General features: G+C 40.7%; 1 protein-coding gene across 1 annotated transcript in view; it reads left to right on the top strand.

The window, feature by feature from the left end:
- The window catches only part of NKD1 (NKD inhibitor of WNT signaling pathway 1), a 107,635-nt gene that overhangs the window by 72,383 nt on the left and 19,119 nt on the right, over positions 1-16,133 (top strand). The window lies entirely within an intron of this gene.

Genomic DNA, 16,133 nt, shown 5'->3' with positions numbered 1-16,133 from the left:
ACCTTTTTTGTATAACTTTGTACTTTTTACTGGCATAATATTTCTGGATGATGGTGGTAGTACTAGCATGAAATTGTGCCATTAGCATAAAGTGAAGCTGAAACATGATTTGAGACCTTTGTTAGGGCACAGCTTGAATTCTGTGTGGCTTAGGTACAAGATGACCACTGTCATAGCTCTTTTGTGCATAGAAATGTTTTGTGTGAAAATGTAATTAATATTCTAAAAGTATATTAATCTTTCCATCTAAAATAGTTGTTCTGCCTTTATTTCGGTACCTCGCAATCTTTACATATGTACTGGTGTAACACATATGTTGCATGATTATACATTCATGTGTCATAAGATTTATAACATCAACATCACGGATAACTAGTTTCAGAGATAGGGAGCTGTTACACACTGAAACATGGTTGGTTGGGCTAAGCTCACAAAGGACATGAATGGCAAAACAAAGGCTTGAACCCAGCTCTATCAAGTACCAGGCAAGTGTCTAATCAATGAACTGTATTCTGTCTTCATAAATATACCGTAGGGATGGAAAAAAATGAAAAAGAAACATTTCTCAGATTTTCAAAAAAGCACAGCAGGTGCCACAGTTCTTCTGGGTTAGGGGAAAGTTATAGCCTTCACACTCAGAGACTTTATTGGAGAATAAATCTGAGTTCTTTAGAAGACTCTCACTGAAAAGACGAAGTGGCAATAAGAGAAATAATTGAATTCCTTATTTTGTTTTACATAGCCAAGTTCATTACCTTTTTTTTTCCTCCCTCTTTTCCCAACCCCTCTCAGCTGTCTGAGCAGTACAGATAAAAAGAACTCTCTTTGCTGGATTTAACTTCTATGTTGTTATGTAAAGCTTGATCAAATCCTTTCGTCTTAACAGACTTAACTGGCCAACAGCAAAAGGCTCGGGATTCTGGGATTAAGATTGTATTTGGTAAGAGGACTGGTGCATTAGTGCTTTCTTTTGAACTATAGAAAGAACAAAGTAAACATCAAAAGCATTAAGCCATGAGAGCGGATTGTTGACTCGATGTTGCTGCATGACAAGAGGTTAGAACTCAATAGTGGTGACTCTGTTTACTGAGTGCTGTGCAGAAAGAAACAGTTTGATGAGTATTGTCTATTACATCCAGCACCTGCCTTTGATTTTGCTGCTGGGCAAGTCACTAAATTGAAATTTTTGGATTTTTCTCTTACATGGTCAGTGATTTCCTTATCTAAGAGACACCAGTGGAAACCTCAGTCTCTTCTTATATTACTCTTACTCTGCTTCCCTTCTTCCTCTTTCATTAAGAACACAGCAATTGCACATGCTAGATATAGGTTCTGTAGTGGATTCATTTGCAACTTTCATTCCAAGTTTCACAGAATCACAGAATCAATCAGGTTGGAAGAGACCTCTGGGATCATCGAGTCCAACCATTGTCCTGACACCACCACGTCAACTAGACCATTGCACTAAGTGCCATGAAAGTTTAGCAGTGCTTTCCCACTGCATTTCAGAGACTTCCACTTGCCAAACTGAGAGTACTTGTGCAATCTGCTGTGGCTGTGTACTAACATCTTGTGCTTGAACTTTCTTGTCCAGCAGTTTCCGCACAGGAAGCATGTGCTTCATCACTCTTCATGTCCAGGAGCTTGCATTTTCTCTTCCTTGTCCCTAGATAGAAAAGTAGGTTGCCAGAACTGAATGACTGGAGGTGGTTCTGGAAGAAGTCACAAAAACTGGCACAGACATTGGGAGATGCTGCCTCTTATGCTGATAGCAATCTGTTCCCTGTTTCATTTGCCAGCCAAGGGTGATGTCTTGATTATCATTCTCTCAACAGAAGACTGGAGAAGATCCGAGCCTTCCTGGTGCCTTATCTGAACATGATATCCAAAGTCCTGTTGAAAGTAGTGACAGAACTTGACCTGAATCAACAAACCCATTTTTTGATATGTTTCCCAAACCAGATGTCTCCAAACCCCTAGATGTAAGATGTTCCCTCATGTGGTACCAGAAAGGACAAAATTATTCAGGTCATCTTCTTGCCCATAAACGTTAGAGAGCCCTCCAGCAGAGTTCAAAGCACGTTGTTGCTGAAAAAAAATCTATCGTATCTGTAAAAGAGCTACTTGTAGCACTTCTCACACATTTACAAGACATTATGGAATTTCTAAACCTGCAAGTAAGGCATGCTGTATTCAACAAAGCAGAAAAATAATTCATTATATTCTTAATATTATTATATGTTTTTCAAGATGTTACTAGTATGTCCAGTCAGTCCTTCATCTCTTCTTCCTCCAACCAGCATCCAGGGAATCTGTGGTCAGGTGGGAGCTGAGGTGTGGTTAACAGAGTTCCACCACGAAGAGCTGGGTTGTTATTTTTGACTTTAATAAGAACTGATAAACAAACAAGGAACCAATAGTAAAGAATGAACTAGTAGTTTAAGGCTGCTGATCTTATGCCCAACGCTGCCAACCTTCCCGGACCCCCACACAGCTCCATGTGCTTCCGCTGCCATATGCATCCTGGATAGCCCAGGGAAGAGAGCATGCTGGCTCCCATGGCAGTGCTGCCGAGGTGGCCGTGCTTCCCCCTTGCTGGGGCTGCAGCTGCAGGGCAGGGCCTGGGGTGGAGTGTGCCCCCCCGCCCTAGCACCCTGCAGCATGACGCATCTCGTGACTTGCAAGATAATTCCCTCTCCCCTGTCTCTGTGTTCAGGAAAAATTCAGTGCAGCTTTAGTTCCTGGAGCTGTTTCTAAAACTGGTAATTGGAAAAATATCTGTTGGGTTGTCAACTCAGGAAGGGTGGCAAGGTATGGTACTTGGGCCCAAATTGTTTATAAACTTGTCAGCAAAGGAAAACTTGAGCAAGCATTTTAACTACTTTCAGCTAACCTTCTATTTGCCTGTGAGACACTTTTTACCATACTTTGATAATCTCTTAGCGGTAATAAATTCATGTATTGTGCCAGGCTGAGCTATGAATGGGTAATAAAAGGCAGTTATTTCAAACTGCATGCTCCTTTCTAGTTAATACCTTCAGTTATGATGGTTATTTAATTTATTTTCTAAAGCTTAAATAACTTTCTATGTATTATGTACAAGAAATTCCAGTGTATTTATAGAAAAGACATAGATTGCATCTTGCCCACAGGCAAAAAGTTGCTTTATCTCAGCAACGTTGTTATTACCTACCTAGTGCTATTGATGCAGGCTTGGTGCTTTGCAGAAAATGAAGGTCCCTTCTCTGTCATGTTCTTAAACCAAGCATCTATTCATCACTGACACTGCAAACAGAGTGCTAGTAATTCTACCTTTGAAGTGCTCTTGCGGTCAGCCTTCTGGGATGTTATATGGGAACTCTGCGTTTAATGACTTGTTGCTAATCCTGTGCACTTACCATAGGTTTGCTATGCATGAGCATATGCTATGTGATCACCTCAGACTGGTGATCACTTTCTCATTGGATGGATTTTTTTTTTCTGTCAAGAGGTTTCTGCTGTACTCTTTTCTACTACTCAATATGACATGAAACAAGTCTGAAAAATATCTTCAGCTTCAGGGTGACCCATGGGCACCAGCCACCATTTTCTGACAAACAGTTAGTCCCTGCCTGGGCTGGAAACTGATAAGCTGGTTACTGTGAATTGGAAGGAGTACCAAAGAACATGGGGAGGGCAGGGGGAAGGAGCAGTGGATAGTGCCAAGAGAAAACTGCTTAGTTTGGCAGTTAGAATAAAAGTCACCAAAGAACATGAGACTGGTAGGATTAGCAGAAGTTTTCCTGTGGTCATGCACAGATCCAGGAAATTACAAGAAGCAGGTAGGCTGTTTGCCATGAGTGGGAGGAAAATCTTATGGCATAAGGCACTTAAAAAAAAATAAAATAAAATAAAATTGTACAAGGTTTCTTAACATTAGCTGCTCCAGTTGAGGGGGGGTTGATATTTGGATCAGAAGCTTTTACTTCTAGAGCTGCTGTTTCAAGTGCAGCCAGGTCAGTAGTGATGAAAGACTGTTGCCATCCCATAGTTGTCCATGGCCTGTGTGTAATGAGTTAGTGGTCTCCAGGTGTTTCCAAGAGGACCTTTACAGTGTCTAACAGCTCCCACCCATGCTGGCAAGTGGAGCACAGAAAGGCAGTGAAAAGCAGGCTGTATGTCACCTCGGGGGGGTGAGCTGTCCTCCTCACGCTGAGCTGCTGCTGTGTGGAGGGTGTGTGCTCTGCTACCCGTGCTGTGCTTGTTCCCGGCATGTAGGGCATTGCTCTCTTTAGCTGACAACCCACCAGCTCCTACCAGTGCTGCCTAGCAGTTTTTTGATAGATGATGTGTTTTGTCTACAGTTCGAGAGTTTTATTCTGGGTTATTAATCCTCTCCATTAGACTGGAAAGATCATACCTGCTATAAGTAATAGTTTCATATTGACCTCTGTATTCAGATCATGCTACACTGCTGGGAAGTTGTTATTCCTGAACACAAGCAAGTTGCATGTTTGGTTCAGGGACACAATAGCAAAGCTGAGAAGAGAGCCTGTGATTTCCTGCACCCATGTCTGTCCCTTACAATAAGACACAGAGAGGGTTTCAAAGTATAGTACACAAGAACACCTTCCAAACTTACAAGTGGTCTCTATTCTTCATGGTGGCTGAAGAAAGCCAAATGTTAATATTAATTGTGTGTGATGTATAAAAAATATTTCAGTAGAAAACCAAGGTAATGAAAAGGGAAGTGAACAAGCACCTCAAAAAAGCGAAGAGTTGATCCTTAGTGAACACCTTAAACATGGAAAGCTTTAAAGTAGTATTACATGCATGCTTGGTATTTATAACAATATAGGTTTTCCATACTCTTTCCTTCTACCTAAGACTGGCAACTTTTCCTTCTTTCACAAAGAAGCTAATGCTCTTTCTGAGTGGTCATTAAAAAAGGAATCAATTAACAGTAAGAATATTCATTTCCTCTCAGCTCTGGGGTAGTCGTGAACTAGTTTGCTGGCAGGCAAAAAGTCACGTGTGGGTGTAGCTGTTGAAAAACCTATGTCTACAGATCTCTTAAGCTGCTCCTCTTGTAGCATGTGAGAGCCAGACCATGAGGGTGCATGTGGGAGGCAGAAGAATCAAAGGGTAAAAGGACGTAGCTTAGGGAGATCTCATCAAAGGCAGGAGTGCAGCATCACGGCGCAGCATAGGCAGCAGACCGTGGGCACCCAACTGGTTGCTCGCGTCAGTGGGTGAAGCTCAAGGGGAGCTACCATGTAGCAGGACTGGGATAGGGGTGAGAAATGGGTGCCAGTGATGTGAGGCTCATGCTCTGTGCATGAGGTTTGAAAGAGTTGGGCCTCAGTAATCTGGACTCATCAAATCAGTCTTGGTCAGTGGTGTTTTCCTTGGGCTGTCAACATTGTGATTCAGAAGAGGAAGGATCTGTAGCATGTGTAGGCATATCTGGGTGAGCTGTTCATCCAGTTTAGGCTGGGTAACAATCACACTGAGCGCACAGGAATGCAGGCTGGTGCACAGCTCTGCACTAGCTGCCCACCACGTGGGTATGCCTGTCAAACCCCGAACACCACCCGAGATGGCTGGGTTACAGCTCACCACGTCTATCTGCATGTCCTGCTCTCCTGCCTCCACAGAGGTGACTAACCTGGGAGGCAGGGTCTACCATCAGATATACCTTGGCAAACTGATGAACTTGGGTGTATCTGTGAGAGACAGCTCATCTAGTGTGTATGGTAGCGAGATAAAGCTGCATTACTGTAATGGACAGCAGTATAAAAATGTACTTGAACTTTGCCCCAGGACATCCACCACCAAGAACAAAGAATGAAATATGGGAACAAGTCAGGAGTTTGAAAACAATCTCTCTGGAAACATGATGAATACCAGTGGTTTCATTTATTCTACTAGAAGAACAAAGGTCCTTTTCTACTTTTAATTTCCCAGCAACGATTATTACCAGTTATTTTTCTTGTAGCTTTGACCACAGTTCGTGGAGGTTTTATTAAACATGTTTTTGAAAAGTGAGTCAAAATGCCATTCTTCTCTGACTCTCTTGTGACTCTCTTTTTTTTTTTTACTTTTTTTTTTTTTTTTAATTTTTTTTTACCCATGTGAAACTAGAGCATATTTCCAGGCAAAGATTTGGGGCCAGATAATACTCTCATGCTGGTGTTCATGGAATTATTCCAGTTTTGTGCTCTTGTAATTGAAAGAAGGTTTGGCCCTTGCTATTTCAGAAGACAAATGTATTTGTTTCAAGTCCCTTGCCTTTACATGAAACATTACATTCATTTTTAAAAACCTTGAATACTGCATTCAATAGACAGTATGTCCTGCCGCAACTCCTGAATATTCCTAAAGTTACCAGTTCTCTTGTGTTTGACTTGACCTTGACACAGCCGGGCAACCGACTTCCAGAGTGCTGCCTTTGCAGGGTTTTTGGTAGCTTTCTGCAATGGGCTTTTGTTTAGATCCCATGGGCATGCTCCTGTAAGGCTCTTCTCTCCTGCTCGTAGGGATTTCATATCCCGGAATGTCTCAGGTGCGGATACCATTTATGACAGGATTAAATAGTTCTTGCACTTCTGGGGTTGAATTTAGGAGCCATCATTTTATATAGAGGCTAGATAGATGTAAAGCTAGATAGATGCCTTAACACAACAACCTGTTACCCTGCTGAACCTTACAAACACACAAGCATGTACATGCAGACTTGTAGAGGCAATTTCAGTGAAAAGCATATTGCTTTTGCCAGTTGCTGTTCCAAATTCAAAGTGTGTATCAGTCAGGGTGCTTTTGTGTGCTTCAACTCCACTTCTGCTGCAGTAGCTACAGAAACCCAAAGTTTTACCTCACCAGGCAGAACAAGTGCCCTTTGTTACCTAGGCAGATTACAGCTTTTTCTAAAGTCTGCTCTTCATAAAAGCCCAGCTTGAACAGTGGAAATTCTGACTTGCCTCAGATACTGAGGAGACTTTTATAGTTTCAAGTAGCTCCAGGGTTATATTTTAAAAGTTGAATTTCATCACATGTTTCAAGTTTGGTGGGAAAAAAAGTGGCATGATATTTTTAGCAGAAAAAAGTCCCCCCACACACCTTTTTTCTTAACAGATGTTTCATCTCAATCATATCCAAACCTCAAAGCACAAGTAGCAGTCAACCTTATTCTCCTGTGGAGAAAAAGATAAAATGTCATTTGTTTGGAAGGGGTTTTTTTTGGTTGGTTTTTTTTTGGGTTTTTTTTTTTTTTTGTAACCACAACTAGTTTGTGAGTAAAAGCAAATAATAAATGCAGCACTATGGGGTTGTGGAAATGAACCTGAAGCAACATTTCTGCTCTTGAAAGAGCTTGGAGTCCAGCTGCTTTTGTTAGAGGGAAAGTCCCAACACCCAGTCTACAAAAAAAACCAAAAATACCAGTAATCAGGTTTTTCTTGCTTTATAAATCTGATCCAGCAATCCAGGTCCTTTCACCAGTAAAACGTGTCATACAAAGTGCCCAACTTTGTACCAGAAAGGATTTACAACTGTAAAGGTAACAAAAAGAGAGGAAAGGAATAGTAGTTATAAAACAAAATATCTAGAAGTAGAAGAGCTGCTACCTGAGGAATTTTCCCAGGGCTCTGGAGGAGCGGGGAGCTTTGCTGTGCTTCACAGCCGGGGCTGGGCGCAGGGCTCAGCGCCGGCAGGGCAGTGGCCGAGGGGAGCCAAGGCAGCCCTGAGCTCTGTGTGCAAAAGGTTTATTTAGGAGGGACTTACAGTCCCTCTTAAGGATTTGGAGGCATGAAGCTAAAGTGTGATGCTGCAGACCTTGTTTTTTGTTTTGTTATTTCAAACAGAAATAACAGCCTTTTAGAGAGAGTGGAGCCATTGAGGTGTGGAAGGATATTCTTGGCAAATCAGCGTCGTGTTCGGATGGAGGCTGCTCCCTGTGCAGGCTGCAGGTCCCGCGGGGAGCTGCACTGAGCACCCTCCCGCCTGCCCTGTCCCCGGCCGCCTGTGCCCTGCAGGGGTGGCTGCCCAGGCCCCGCTGGCAAGTGGGGATTGCCGCCCAGGTTTCAAGATGCTATGTTTGAATGAAACTTCACAATGACACTGTCTAGAAAGATATTGCAGAGTTTTCCACCAAAGGGGTAGCTCTAAGTAGGAAGGTGACTCTTGAGCTGTGAAACACGTGGGCTCTCTAGAGCAATAGGAAGGGCTGGCTTCTCCTATAAGCCTGCTCCAAACCTTCTCCTCTTCTGCATTTTGAGTGGTACAAAGCACAGTGTTCTTCCATCTCTGATTGTGGTCTTTAGGCTATACTATAATTACTAATAAAGATGAACAGTTACCTGTGTTTGCTCTGTGGGAATGATTTCTTGTGATGAGATCCTGTGTGCTCTCGACTTTAAATAAGGTGGAGGGGTCAAGCTTTGATGAATTTTATTTCTCTGCATGTTTTGCAGTATGTGGTATATCACCATAGTACCATTCCTCACCCATGTCTGAACATGAAAAGCGAAAGAGATGTATGCTTGTGCACACACGTGTATGCTGGACAATTAGTCACTGTATTACTTTTCAGTTGTGTGGTGGATCAGTTTCCATTCTCCTCTACCTCTCAGAGTAAGATGTAGGGCTCTGAGGATGGAAGCACTGAACCTGTCACTGTATATTAACTATGAGAGAGTTGTCAGATATGCAATTGATTCATCACAGCCAAAATAATGTCACAGTACAGGTCCACAACATTGCTCTCTATAAAAGGCTAGCTTTGGGAGGGTCAGAGCAACATTATTCCTCATGGGAAGCAATTCTGATGAAATGAATCTTACAGTTCAGATACCTTTAGAGGCCACGTTGTCATAGCAAAGGTGATGGAAACACGATTTTCCCATTGAACATCTAAGTTAGATGGGAGTGGGTTGATATCAAAGCCTACATTATTAATAACATTACCTACTCAGCCTTCATTTGAATAAAGGGTTATGTAGCGGCTGGGATTTTTTCTTCTTTTTCTTCCCTTGTGAATCTCAGGGGAAAAAAAATCCAAAGAGGCAAAGAAAATTTAAGACAGAAAATCCGATGTGAACACGCATGTCTGCAACTTACACTGAGAAGGAATTTTTAAAAAGCAAAATGGTTACCAGTTACTAACCAGAATCAGTGTATGGCCATCTGTAGAGAAGAGAGGTCTGTCTTCTCTTGTTTTAAGTTACAAATGATCAGTTGGTGTCCCCATCTGTCACTGTTCAGCAACAGAATTCAACACTTCCCAGGCCCATTCAGAGCTCCAGGGACACATAATGCTGTTAGAAAGTGGTAAGTGGTCCATATGAGAGTGACAGTTTTCACTTAAGAAGTACTTATCTGTGTTAAATGATACAGATAGTTATAGCAGATTGCATTCTGTTAATGTGGCTTTTGATATGCCCACTGATCAAACACAAATCTTGCTGCTACAGGTATCATCCTGAACTATTCTGACCAAAGCTTATGGAGATTCTTCCCTGCTGTCCCCTGTTGTCCCCCCACCTCCCTTTTTTTTTTTTTTAAGATAAGGGAGGGAGAAATGATCTCCTTTGATCCCCGATGAGGAAGGGGAAAAAAAAGACTGTTCTGTTCAGGCTTTTGGCTAACACAACAAACAGTGTTTAAAATTTAACTTAGCTTAATTAATTAGTAATTCTGTTTAGTGCTGTCTGATCTTCATCCAAAAGGTATTTTGAAGCTTGAGAACTGAACATCAAAGTGTATTGGGTGAAGATGGTCAAGTAAGGCATTTAATCTGGCAGTTGCTGTTGCTGAAATACAGCCAGTTGGGGAACTAATTGGAAAAGGGAATCATAATCTGGCAAAATTCAACAAACTCCCTCCCTCCAGCAAACTCACTCCAGAGAGAGTGTGTGAGAAATCTAGGTTTTAGGTGTTTAAGGATGTATGAGTTACACCCTAGCTAGCAGAGAGAGACCGTGTTGTCCTTTGTATCTGCATCTTTAGTACAAATCTTGTTTTGGTAAGGAGACAGTAAAAAAATTTTCCCCCCAACCCAACAGCCAAAAAAAAGATGCCAGACCTAGACAGAAACCTGTGATTCTGTATCAAGGCTTGGAAGTACTTCTACTTATATGTGTCCAATTACGGGGGTTGGCAGAAGGAACTGAAGCTTTAAGGGAGGTGGTGTGGCACAGACCTGTGAGTTTGATTACTTTTTATTCAGGAGAGAAAATGTTGTCTGAACGTTTGAGTGAATTCCAGTTTAGCAATTCCCAAATGTCCTAGTGGTGACTTGTCAGTTAGAATCACTTTCTGATGCCTGAATGTTTAAAACTTTTTGATTATCTATTTTTGTTGGCAATTTTTTGCAAGCCATCACATGGTCTGAGTCACTACCCCTCTGTTCTGTGCCTAACTGTCTCCCCCTGGTCGGGTGCTGGCAGTGGGTCTTGTGACATCTTGAATCTTTTTTTTTTCCCCCACTCCGTTGTGTGCAATTGAACCTTTAATTTGTGTTGTGACCATCAACATGAAACAGTGAAATAGAAGAAAATTACTTCTCTCCATATTTTCAGGTTGAAATACCCATCCCAGACTAGTACAAAGTACTACTAGTACAGCTCTTGCTAAATTGGTTTTGACTTATCCCACTGGACTTAAAATGGACAATTAATTTCCCTACAGTCAGTTTCAGAGAAGGCAGCTTGATCTTTGTTGTTTTGAAGGGTGTGTCTAATTCATCAGCTTCAGCTTTCAGCCAGAGAAAGTTGAATACACGCTTTTGGCACTGACCCAGGACAAGCCTGTTTTTCTATGCGCTTATTCTGGTGGCTGTGGAACAGGAATGTTACTCCCTTCCTGGTCCTATTCTGCCTACATTCATTTGCCGCTGGAGAAGAGGACCTTTGCTCAAGCAGTTATCTCTGTCAGGGATGTATTTCAATCAAGTGTGGAATAAAACCTATTGTGCTTAATAGGGTTGATATTTCTTAATCCATGGCCTCCAGGAGAACTTAAAAGTGAAATCTGAATATGAATGTAATTGTTAATTAAAGGACTTCTTCTCAATTTGGACTTTCAAACGTAGTTATTATTGCTCTGGTTGTTGTGTAGTCAGCGAAGAATGTCAGTTATGTTAGTCAAATCTGATTTGTGATGAAAAAAAATGTTGACAGAACCAGATAATTTAGACATCAGAGACCAGGAAAAACACCACAATTAATTCTCTTTCTATCCCTTTGGTCCTCATAGTCTCTGACTTTAAGTTCTGCAGTGTCTGCTAGATCTGTAAATGGGAAGTGAAACCTCTTACCCTATAGATGTCAACAGGAATTTTACTACTGAGCTTGGTTGGACCGGTTCTTTGACGTTCAGTTCCACCAGTCAAACATTGCTACTGAAGTTCAACTTGGGCTGTTACGGAAGTGCTTATGACTTCATCTCCTTGTCTTGATATGTCTATGCATTTTTTAATTTTCCTTTTATCCTACTCCACGAGTCTCAGGTTCTAGTGTGTGGTTTGTTGTTTTTCCCCATGTACAGATAATTCTGTCGCTTTGTTTCTGGTAGTAGTTTTAAAGAATTGCTGTGGAATCCAGTCTGTCCAGCTTGAGGGGAAGGCTAATAGCATTTCATGTCAAAGGGTTTGGTTTCATGTATGCCAGATGCTGACTTTCATAGGTGGTGTTTTTGTCAGTTCTCCCATTTTACCTTTACTCTGCTTTCTCTCAAAAATTACACAGTAATGGCCCAGACGGTAGCATAATAGTCACTGGTAATGTCCAGTCATAATTTATCACTGTGGAATTGCATAGCTTCTCCCCTAGTTCTGCTTTCTGAGTTAAGGCCTTGTGATCCATCACATACCTTTTGGAATGGCTGTCATCCCAAAGAGGCTCTGAAGCAGTTCATCTTTAGCCTGAGTTCTCCTAACTGCTGTGCAAATTTGGACTTGGTATCTATAACTTAGACCTGAACATTCATCAGACTTGCATCCTTTTTTTTGTTTCTGGCCACAAGATCCTCTTAATCCATCTGATTAAAATGCTCAGTACAGTTGAAAAACAGAGTGAAACTGTACTTGCTTTGAGAAGGAAGATAATTTGTTAAAGAGCATGGTGCTTTGCTTGAATGAGGCTTTGAGAAATCTGAAATAACAAGCCACCTGAGTGAGGACAAAAGTTTAAACAGCCACTTTTCCACCTGACTGCCGCTCTGTTTTGGCTCTCTGTATTTTTCCCCCTTATTCTCAGATGCAGGATGGAGGTGAGTGAAGAATGGTTTGGCTGTCTGAAGCTTCGTATTCTATGCTAATTCAATACACGCAGCATAGCAATCAGTTTTACGACATATGTGGGATTTTTTGGTGATTCCTAAGGAGCAGTTGGAATTATTACCCCCTTCTTTTCTTAGGAATGAATAAACCCCTGAAAAAAAGACTTAATTCTTCAGGGATGAGTTTTAATACCTTTAAAATGGTGTTCATTCTCTCCCTCTCTTCCTCCCCCACCTCAATTACGAGCAATTGGGTGGTAGTAATTAACAGTCTTAGAGAGAAACATCTGTTAGTACACTTAAGCCAGTCAGTTTGTTTTTCATGAAAGAATGGTATTTCACAATTTTTCCAAGTTAATGTTTTTCCTTTATTGTCTTTCCAATTTCAAATATTGTCCAGACGCATTTTTATAGTGTCTTAAGGTTATAGAAGTGAATACAAGACCATTAATAATGAAAAGAAAAGAGAACATCATAAAGAAAACATACGCAGTATTTCAATTCATGAAACATTCTGTTAGGGAACATTGTTTTTGAGAGCATATGGTTATTCCCATGAGAAGCAATAAATATACTTTTTTTTCCTCCACTTGTGGATTCCCACAACAAGGGTAGGTTTCTCTGTATATCCATCTATATAGAGCATTCTCTTTGTCAGGACTTGTTATCTGAGTGGGGAGGTAAGTAATTATTTTCGCATAGATGATAAATTGGATGTGGACCTATTTCTGATGGCCTAGACTTTGGAAACACAAGTCTATTAATTCTCCACGCTCCTTTGAGATAGCAATCTTGTCTGGTCTAGTTTAATATCATTGGCAGAGCTGAAAGGAAGTTCACATTGTGAATATATCTGAACCTTGGCATGAGGCTCACTGGTGGATCTCTGTTTACAGGCTGCCAGTTTCAACTGTCCCAAGCAGACATTCTCATTTTATTTATAAGTAGGTTCAGCATGTGTTTGTATCCTTCATGAAACTGAGCGCATGTCAATAGTCAAATCTAAGTATAGAAACAAGATACCAAACACTTATCCTTCTCTTCGCAGACAAAACAGTTGTACTCCAGTATATATTTTCAAATGTTCATTGCGTTTGGATAAGGCACTTGAGGATATATGCACAAACACATTAGCTGATTACTTGTAAACATTATTTTAATACCCCCATATTCCCCTTTAAAGTTTGCTCATTTAGATTTCATTTTTCTCTGCTGAATGAAACTTGACATCAGGATGAGATCACCATATTTCCCCATTTTCATCTGAGCTCCAAAATGAGTAAGTGATTTCAAAGGATAATTCCCTGGAGCAGCAAGGCCAAGGAGTTCTTCAGATCAAAGGTCAGCGAAGCTCAAAGAGGATAATTTCTGGCATACAGTATTTAAACTCTCTCAAGGAGTGTACTGCAAGATGTATCCCCTCCTTCCCCAATAGTTGAACTCTTGTTTTTTGAGAAGACTAATTTGTCAGAGCACATTTTTTCCTCTGTTACATAAATTATACATTAAAGTGAAAGCTTCCTATCTGAACACACAAACTGTACATCCAGAAAGGTTATTAAACGTGCCGGTGGAAGGGCTGTTCCTGAAACCAGAAGGTAACTCTGTGCCATTCCTCTCTGAAGCACCCTCTGGACTGGGGAACTCTGGTGCTCTTTGCACATGTCAGCAGCTTTCAGCACAGTGCAAGAGTGTGGTGCTGGAAGGGAGACAGTGCTCTCTGAGACACTTTGTTTTGACAGAAAAACCCAACAAAGAGCATTGGGCCAGGGAGTAGTCCCCTTGTGCAGGATCTGCTCCTCAGTGCTGTCAGCCTAATGTTTGCCATGCCAATGTAATTTGGGGATATTGTTCCTTAACAGATAAAAGACCACTGTAGATGTCTTTTGGCCATTATGTACCTTTATACATTTAAAAGTACATGTGATAACAGGGGTGGATTTTTTTTTCAATTGGTTTTCCACTGTTCTGACCGAAGCTACAGTAATACCGCCCCAGCTTTCATTTTATTTCACATTCCCTAGAGTGAGGTTGTGAGGGATTGCCAAAAGCCCCTCATACAAATGTTTCTACCAGCTTAGTTAGAAATGCTCACGTAGAAGAAACTGAATCGCTGGTACACATGAGCCACTGAAAATCTAGGGGCGTATTTAATAGTTATGAAGAACCACTGTCAATATAAGTGCCCTTGTTATGAAGGCCATGTACCTTTTCATTTCTTGTTGATTTTAGAAGGAAACAACAAGGCTGTACTAAGGTAGACAACCAAATGTTGTCTTTTGTTTTATGGGGGTCTTTTTGTGGCCTTAGCTTTGAACTTACAGGAATATGGGGTTGTATTTATGGACCAAGTGAGTATAAAGCAAATGACCCTTCTTCAGATATACTTCAAACTTCTGTATTGTAAATAATATTTATCTTAATATATGCCTTCATTATGATAAGTACTATACAAAAGGCTCCTAATAAACAGTCCCTGTTCATCTGATAACTCCAGGTTAAAAGGACAAGGGAAGAAACTGCCGTGAAGCGAGCTTTCTCTTCCTCCAGCTGACCTTCCTGCTTAGCTTATGTTTGGTGTAGGGAATCCTAACATGGCTTGGAGTAGAAATCAAAGTGTATCAGTGTGTGAGTATGTGTATAATAAACTCCATGTCTACTTGCATTTGTACAATGCAAATTACATATGCATGTTGGGAAGCTGGTGTTAGTGTAACACCAAAACCACAAATAAGTATCACAGTCAGGAAATTTGAAAGGTTTGGGTTTCTACCTTGTTCTCCCTTTCTTTACTGCACATCCAGAATCTTTTATAGCATATGGGTTTTTTTTGGTTTTCAAAACTGTGGTAATACAATAGTGTTAAATTTAAACAAAGAAATAAGGCTAGAAAATGTGATACATATTGCAGTGTGGCAATGTGAATGTTGTGGCAGAAAGATTTTGGAATTTCTGAGAGTAAAAAGCTATGGTAAAGGTAGAGTTTTAAATTTTTTTAAGCTAATTGTTCTATTTTAAATGTGAAAGAAAATGCAGAAAAATGGCTAATATGCTATCTTAATTTCTAGCATGTTAGTGATGTGCTTTCCTGGGAGAATGTTTGGGAGGCACCTCAGTAGTGCTGAACACCAGGAGAGCCACAGAGTAAACCCAGTTTGAAATAGGTCATCCTGAACTGGAGGGGATCATACCTCCTTTTTTGTAAGGAATCTGACTTTACTGAACTGGCACTTACATGAGATCTTACTTACAAAGGCAGCCCCAAGAAATGGTTCCTATATAGCATTAGGATAAAGGCTTTGGGTAACTGCAAATGCTGCAGTGCAAGAGAAGAAATGCTGACTTTAAGACCCACATTCTCACAGTATCTTCTATTTTTTGGGGACTAGGCAGGATTACTGCTATGCCTAATGAAGTATGGTCATAACATTGTGGGCACAGGTATGTGGATGTATAAAGAAAACATATCTAAAAAGTTTGAGGGTAGGGTTAAAAAACCTCTGTATATTTTCATAACGCTAATGAATATAGAATTAATCTTCTTCAGACGCAGGGTTTCATCACGTGCAAGGCTGAGTGCCTCTGCAGGAGACAAAGACGCAGCTATTAAATTCCTGGGCATTTGTCTTTTGATCCACATGAGAAGTATATATATCTTTCTGTTATATATTTGATACATGTTATGTTGTAATATGTTGTGATATATGTCTGATAGATGTTAATATTGATGCTTTTTATGGGTGCTATTGCATTATGCAACTGCATAATGTTTTAAATTGAAATGTAGGTGAAATATACTTTTTCATACATACTTGAAAAAATGCAGATTAACCTTTTTGGCAGGTAGTGTTATGTTTTTGGAAGGTAGTCAGGTTTGT

The sequence above is a fragment of the Nyctibius grandis genome, chromosome 12 (genome assembly GCF_013368605.1).
Source record: "Nyctibius grandis isolate bNycGra1 chromosome 12, bNycGra1.pri, whole genome shotgun sequence".
Lineage (NCBI taxonomy): Eukaryota > Metazoa > Chordata > Aves > Nyctibiiformes > Nyctibiidae > Nyctibius > Nyctibius grandis.
The sequence above is the reverse complement of the archived record's forward strand: the minus strand, read 5'-3'. Positions and strand labels throughout refer to the sequence as shown.